We start from the raw sequence: 7,829 nt of genomic DNA, 5'->3' as shown, positions 1-7,829 counted from the left end.
TCTATTCTATTATAATGCCCTATTTTGACATTTTACCGTTTTTTTAAATATCATTTTATTGTATCATTCATGACACAACATGAGGAGTTATTATTGCATTTAAATCTTGTTTTCTTTCAGATTTCATCACTGGCTGTTGCCCGAATAACGGACGAGGAGAACATGTTTCTTTTCTTGTTGTTACTCCAGGCTTCCTGAAGGTTTTTTTTTTTTTCTTTTTTTCACAGAGCAGATTCTCCCCCTTCCACCCCCACTCGTCACATCCTCCCTCCTCCCTCCTCCCTCTCCCTCTCTCTCTCTCTCTCTCCCTGATCTCCCCCTCTGTCGGCTCCAGCTCTTCCAGCTAACGAGTCTTTGTGAGGAGGGAAGAGGAGGCGAGTCGGAGTCTCCTTCCCCGGCAGCAGAGAGAAGCAGCGATCGGGCATCATGGCATCGCTCGCCGCATCGTCGCCACACACGAGGAGGATGCTGGGACGCCGCTGAGGCCGGGGGAACAGGTCTGGAGCCGCATGCACGCAGACACGTGAGGCTGAGGAGAAAAATCACCTGCGAGGTGAAGACGGGTTGAATACCTGAGGAGGTGGACGGAGCCGAACCGCCGCGCTGCCGCGGATGATGTAATCCGCTTCAAACGGCGGGAAAAGTCACATCGGCTGGGAAGTCACTGCGGGCTAATTGTATTCTAATGAGAGAAAACAACGTCGCTTCGATGTTCAGGCATGACAAATTTGGCAAGGTCACCAAGCTCTGGCAAAAAATACCAAATGGTACAAAATTTGACAAATAATTGAGCCTTTATGGCATGAAATTCTGTGCAAATTAGCATAAATTAGCAAACAGTGACGCCATCTTTCTTGGGAATAGTTAGTGGGGAAATACTCGACCAGATCATTGATTCAAATGAGCTAAAATAAGCAACAAACTGTTCTGTGCATCATGTTGATAAAATCTTCAGCTCGCCAGAAGCCTCAAGTCTGAAACTCACAATAATTAGCAGAATCATGACGTTTTAGATCCTCAAGAGGCAAATTCTTATCAGGAGCTCATTCAAAGCATACCAGTCTCAAGACCATATTTCTAAGAACTTGAAGGTCTCAGTCCTTCAAAAGTCTTGGTCTTGGCCTTGACTCTGTCTCAGTTTAGCTGGTCTTGGTTTTGACTCCATCTTAGGTTAGATGGTCTTATTGTTGGACTTGACTTTGTCTCAGATTAGCTGGTCTTGGTCTTGACCCTGTCTCAGGTTAGTTTGTCTTGATCTTGATCTTGACTCTAAGTTTATCTGGTCTAATTCTTGGCCTTGACTCTGACTCAGGTTAGCTGGTCTTGATCTTGATCTTGATCTTGACTCTATCTTAGTTTATCTGGTCTAATTCTTGGCCTTGACCCTGACTCAGGTTAGCTGGTCTTATTCTTAGTCTTGACTTTGTCTCAGGTTAGCTGGTCTTCTTCTTGACCCTGTCTCGGGTTAGCTGGTCTTGGTCTTGACCCTGTCTCGGGTTAGCTGGTCTTGGTCTTGACCCTGTCTCGGGTTAGCTAGTCTTGTTTTCTTCACTACTTCAGCATCTTGTTTTGGCCGATTGGTCTTAAGAGACGGTCGACAACCTGAAAGACACTACACCCACCCAGAAAACCGATTCGATCGCCTCAAGTTCGTCAGGACGTACGCCCCGCTTTCATGACTTCCTCTTCCGTCCCGGGGACAGGCGTGAGGTGGGCGGGGCCACACGATGAGCGGGATCCTGAAGAGGAAGCTGGAGGGGGAGCCGTCCCCCTACCTGACCCTGCAGGCCTCCGACGACGACGTTTCCTGCAGCGACAGCGGCAACAGCAGCGACAGCCTCAACCCGCCCGTCCCGTCCGGACTGCTGGACGGTATGTGGGCGGCCGGTTCCCACGGCGATGAATCACACACCTGTCGTTTCCAGCTCTCACTAAGCTAACTGTTGACGTTTCCCTCCCAGCGTCCCTCCAGCAGCAAGTCAAACGCCTCCGAGGGCGTAACGTGCACTTCGAGAGCGTGACGGTCTACTACTTCAACCGGCGGCAGGGCTTCACCAGCGTGCCCACACAGGGCGGCAGCACCCTGGGGATGTCGCCGCGCCACAGCGGCGTGAAGCGCTTCACTCTCAGGGAGTTCGCCATGGAGCAGAAGCACAGCCACCGGAACATGCTCCGAGACCACCTGAAGGAGGAGAAACTCAACGCCATCAAGCTCCGGGTCAGTCTCCTTTCGATCCCCCATGGCACCCGGCGTGCCGGCTCGCATCTTGAGTTTCTGGCTTCCGTTCGCAGCTGACGAAGAACGGCACGGTGTCCTCGGCGGAGGCGGAGACGCTGACGCTGGACGACATCTCGGAGGACGACCTGGACGTGGACAACACGGAGGTGGACGACTACTTCTTCCTGCAGCCGCTGACCACCAGGCGGCGCCGCGCCCTGCTGCGCGCCTCGGGCGTCCGCCGCATCGACGTGGACGAGAAGCACGAGCTGCGAGCCCTGCGGACGTCCCGGGAGGAGTGCGGCTGTCGCTGCCGGGGGATCTGCGACCCGGAGACGTGCGCTTGCAGCCTGGCCGGCATTAAGTGCCAGGTAATGGAACCGTGGTGAGAACCGACTATCATACTCCAGATCCATGTCTGTTTGTGCACAAAAAAAAACAAGTTTAGCCACTAGCTACCTGAAATACCTCAAAAAACATTAAAAAACAAAAGACAAAAAAACCCACATTCTATTAGCATTCCTGGAACATTGATGTAGAGGGAGTTTTAGATTGATCACGATTCAAAAACTCCTTCATTATCAAGGATCAGGATCAAAATACATCAACAATTTAAAAAAAAAAAAAAAAAATCAGAAGCCTTGTGTTCTACATGTGCTGCAGATTGAAAAGCCATGTGGTGTGTCCGCCTTTCAGGTGGACCGCATGTCGTTCCCCTGCGGCTGCACCAAGGACGGCTGCGGCAACGCGGCGGGCCGCCTGGAGTTCAACCCGGTCCGCGTGCGCACGCACTTCCTGCACACCATCATGAAGCTGGAGCTGGAGAAGAGCCGCGAGGAGCGGCAGCATCACCCGCATGTTCTTCCCCACCATCATCCTCATCCTCTTCACCAGCAGCAGCAGCAGCAGCTTGTAACCAATGGCAACGGTTACCATGGCGACCCCACCTCGGTCCAGCAGCAGCAGCAGCAGCAGTTCCCGCTGATGAGCGGCGCACCGCACATTCCCATCATGCACCTGCAGAACACAAGCGATTTGGAGGATGAGGAGGAAGAGGAGGAAGAGGAGGAGGAAGATGAAGATGACGACGATGACGAAGCGTATGAGGAGGACGGCAGCAGTGTGTGCAGCGGATTGTCAGACTGCAGCACACACAGTTTGGAGACGATAGATCCCGGAGAGGAAGAAGAGGATGATGACGATGAAGAAGAAGAAGAAGAAGATGAGGAGGATGAGGAGGATGAGGAGGACGATGATGAGGAAGAGGATGATGAAGAGGAGGACTGGGACTGCGCGCCACGTGGAACCGGCCCGCCGCTGTACTCGACGCCACTCCCTTCCTTCTCCTTCAACCCCGCTGTCCAATCAGAGAGCTCCGCTGTCGAACGCGTCGGTACGACGACGCTGCCGACCGTCGAATCAGCGCTCGGCTCCGATCTCCAGCAGCCCTGCCTCTTCCCCGACCTCCACGCCGCCGACGCCAACGGCGCTCCCACCAACATGTCCGACAAACACTCGGCGCGACAAGACGGAGACTCCGACCCACAGACTGAGGACCAGACGAACGACGGACCGAACACGTCTGAAACGTGTTCTCGATAAGTGCACTTCCACAGAGAGAAGACTCAAAGACACTCAATCGTTTTATGAAAGACACTAAAACTTCACTCGTGCTCAACTAAAACCGTTTCCGTGCGTTTCCCCTTCATGTAGAGTTGACGCGCTGTGGTAACGTTTTCCATCACCGCCGCATGTTTTTCCCGGCATCTGTGACAAACCCCACGCCGGGTTTGGAGGTGCTGGGACGTCTTCGTGCTCCGTTCTGTCGTGATGCCACCGGCGCTTCCTGAAACCTGCCTGTCTGTATCGCATGTGTTGAGTTCGTCGGCTAGCGCAAGTCTATAAATCAGAGAGCCAAACGTTCATAAAAAAAAAAAAAAAAAAGTCCCATCGCCACCCAAGTCGCGATCGGCGATTTTTTTTTTTCCTCTTATTTTTAGCAAATGCTGAATGAATTGTGTTGAATTTTCTGACCACACCTCAAGATGTTGGTAAAATAAATAATTTATATTGAATTTTAGATGTTTCAAGATTTTTTTTTGGCCATCTGAGTTTTTGTTTTTTTTTTTGGTTCGATTAAATCATTTATTTTTTCTTGTTTTTCTTTCAGATTTTAACCACCTAAACCTTTTCAGATCATCTTCCACATCATTTTAGCTGGAGCGAGACACAACTAAACAACAACAAATCAAATGCACAGGAAGAGTTGATAGTTTCACCACATCTCTGGTTCTACCCATCAAACTGTAAATTCTGCAGCAAAATACCTGCAGCATCAGCTCGCAAAATGATGACAAAAACTTCAAATCATGATAAAAAGATGAAAAAAATCTAAAGGGGGAAAATACAACAACAAAAAGGAAAGTTCAGGTAAAATGATACTAATTACTTGATTACATAGTCTTGACAAGAGGAAAAATGATTCAGACAAAAAAAAAAATAATAAAAATGCCCTAAACACAGAATTATTCTAAAAATAAAGGTGGCACAAACCCGAAAAAATAAAATCAAACAGTAAACACAACATAACCAGACAGTAACACAAAGAGATAAAAATCTGTCAAATAAAAGCAGGACAAACAAAGGAATTCAAATGAAAAAATAAAGCACTAAAAAAGGCGTTTTTGAGTTGTTTACTCCTAATATCTTCATCCACAGGTTGTAAAAGAACCAGACTAGTGGAAGAAAAAAACTCCAAAAATTAAACCAAATAAAGAAAATAAAATAAGATCAATCAATTATAGCTAAAGGACTGCAGTCTTCTTCCTTACCAGCAGATGGCGCCTGATACACGTGTTTCCCTCAGACTGACGATGAAGATGATGAAGATGAGGATGGAGTCACTCAGAAAATCATTCCTCCTCACAAAGTCAACTTGAAGCTGAAAAAAAAAAAAACCTCAAATAAGATTTCAAAAATGAAGGAGCTGCAGTTCTGACTGCTGCCTGCAGAGGGCGGAGAGGAGGAGAGGGAGGAGAAGGAGAGGGAGGAGGAGGAAGACGAACAAGAGAAGGAGGAGGAAGAGGGGGAGAGGGACGAGACGGAGGAGGAGGAGGAGGAGGAGGACGACGATGAAGAGGAGGGACAAGAGCAGGAGGAACGGGAGGAAGAGTAAGGAAGGAGAGCAACAAAGGGGAGTCGAGGTGGTCGTGATGTGGGGGTAGTTGTCTTGGTGTTGGGGGTACTTATTTTGGGGGGGTAGTTGTTTCTAGGGGTAGTTCTTTTGGGGGTAGTTGTTTGAGTGTGGGGAAGGTGTTTGTTGGGGTAGTTGCCTTGATGTGGCATAGTTGTTTGGGATGCAGCAGTAGTAGGGGAGTAGTTATCTTGGGGTGGGGGGTAGTTCTTTTGGGTGGGGTCAGTTCTTCTGGGGGTGGGGGTAGTTCTTTTCTTTTGGTTTGCAGTAGTTGTCTTGGGGGCAGGGGTAGTTGTTTTGGGGGAAGCTGTTTGGGTGTGGGGGTAGTTGTTTTTGGAGTGTGGTAGTTCTTTTCCTTTGGGTGGGGGTAGTTGATGCAGGATGTTTGTGGGGTAGTTTTGGGGGGGGCTTGTTTGGGGTTGGGGGTAGTTGCGTGTGGGTGGGGTAGATGTTTGTGGGGTTAGTTGTCTTGGAGGTGGGGGAAGTTGTTGGTGGGGGTAGGTGCTTGTGGGTTGGGTAGTTGTCTTGGAAGTGGGGGCAGTTGTTTGTGGGGGTGGGTGCTTGTGGGTGGGACAGTTGTTTGTGGGGGTAGTTTCTTTGAGGTGGGGTAGTTGTTCGTGGGGGAAAGTTGTTGGGTCAGTTGTTTGTGGGGGTGGTAGTCTTGGAGGTGGGGGTAGCTTTTTTGGGGTGGGGGTAGTTGGTGGGGCAGTTGTTCGTGGTGGTAGTTGCTTGGGGGTTTGGGCAGTAGTTGTTGGGGGGTAGTTGTTTGGGGATGGGGGCAGTTGTTTGTGGGGTTAGTTTTCTCTGAGGCGGGGGTAGTTGTTTGTGGGGGTAGTTTCTTTGAGGTGGGGTAGCTTTTCGTTGGGGTAGTTGTTGGGTCACTTGTTTGTGGGGGTGGTAGTCTTGGAGGTGGAGGTAGTTGGTGGGGCAGTTGTTCGTGGGGGTAGTTGTTGGGGTAGTTTTCTCTGAGGCGGGGGTAGTTGTTGGGGGGGGGGGCAGTTGTTGATTGAAGCACTCAGACGCTGCCGATCAATCACAGCCAGGGGAGCTGTGATGCTGAGTTGCTAGGCAACAGGCTGGCCGGGGGTGGTCTGAGCTCCGACTGACACTGCTGCTGCGAGAGAGTGTGTTAGTGTGTGCGTGTGATAGAACGTGGTAGTGTGTGTGTGTGTGTGTGTGTGTGTGAAGCTGCTCCTTGAGAAAGTGATGGAGATGCAGAGCAGCTGACGAAAGAAATGGAGGTGAAAGCAAAGTTCGAAGTGTGAAGATGAAAGAGGGAAAACAGAACATGAACGTCTGAAAGAACAACAAATGCACAAATCACAAATACACAACAAAAAAATACACACTAAACAACAAACACACCAAACAACGCTAAACAACAAGTAGATACCAAATAAAAACACAGAATGCCAACATAGAAAGAGAAACTGAAAAACCAATAAAACACTACACATGCGCACTGTGTTCAAATGGACGAAGGGGATGAAAACTAATTCATGTTCAATAACAGGATGTAGAGCGATCTGAAGAAAATGACCACGAGTGATTTAAAAAAAAAAAAAAAAAAAGACAATGAAACGGAGAGTGTTTCTAAAGCGTCTGAACGACGCGCTTCCAGTGGAGGTGAGGTATTTGCTGCTTTTTCCATCAGAACCTGTAAATAAAGCCATCAACACTTCCCCAAAGTCTCTTTTATTCTGGAAATCTGGGTTGAGTTGCCACATCTTTGGTTAGAACAGAAAAAATAAAATAAAGAGAGTTACTGGAACCACACGGACAATCCTGGAGAGAATTACACGTCAGCTTCGGAGCAGTTTGGGTAAAAAAAAAAAAAAATAAAAAAAAATGAAGAAGCTGTTATGAAAAATATGTCCTTTATTCTTTTGGCTTTGAGAGGATGAGACCATATGAGCGGACAGTCGTCACTTCCTGCATGCAGTTCACCGAAACACTACAAGCGCAATGAGATGGCTGCTGATCGCGTCATGGTGGCGTCTACAGACAACGAGGGAACCGTACATGACTTCCATCGGTTACAGTGCAGAGAAACAAACAGACCAAGTCTTAAAAAAACGGGGACAGCACTCGTATCTACAGTAGAAATCTGATTCGGGAAGGAGAACCCAAGCTCCCGCAGACCCGGCGCTGCTATTTACAAAACCGAGGGCCGCCGGCTCCTCGGCTCAAATGTACAATGTGACACAGCAGCAGAACCCAGGGTGTTACGATAGACGGGGTGGTTGGGGGGGGGGGGGGTTAGCGAGTTAGCTTCGTTAGTAAGATAAAGATGTAAAACCCGACACCGCTCTGGTGAACGCTCAGACAGGAGATTAAATAACAGGTTAAATTCAGAGCGGCGTGCATCGTTCGGGGTCGTTCAGACATCTTCCTGCAGCTTGCATACATTCAGCTTCT

General features: G+C 49.0%; 1 pseudogene; it reads left to right on the top strand.

Annotated features, from left to right (window-relative positions):
- Positions 1-405: 405 nt before the first annotated feature.
- Positions 406-4,061, top strand: LOC115383666 (cysteine/serine-rich nuclear protein 3-like; annotated as a pseudogene).
- The last annotated feature ends 3,768 nt before the right edge of the window (positions 4,062-7,829 follow it).

The sequence above is a fragment of the Salarias fasciatus genome (assembly GCF_902148845.1).
Source record: "Salarias fasciatus chromosome 23 unlocalized genomic scaffold, fSalaFa1.1 super_scaffold_20, whole genome shotgun sequence".
Classification (NCBI taxonomy): Eukaryota; Metazoa; Chordata; class Actinopteri; order Blenniiformes; family Blenniidae; genus Salarias; species Salarias fasciatus.
The sequence above is the reverse complement of the archived record's forward strand: the minus strand, read 5'-3'. Positions and strand labels throughout refer to the sequence as shown.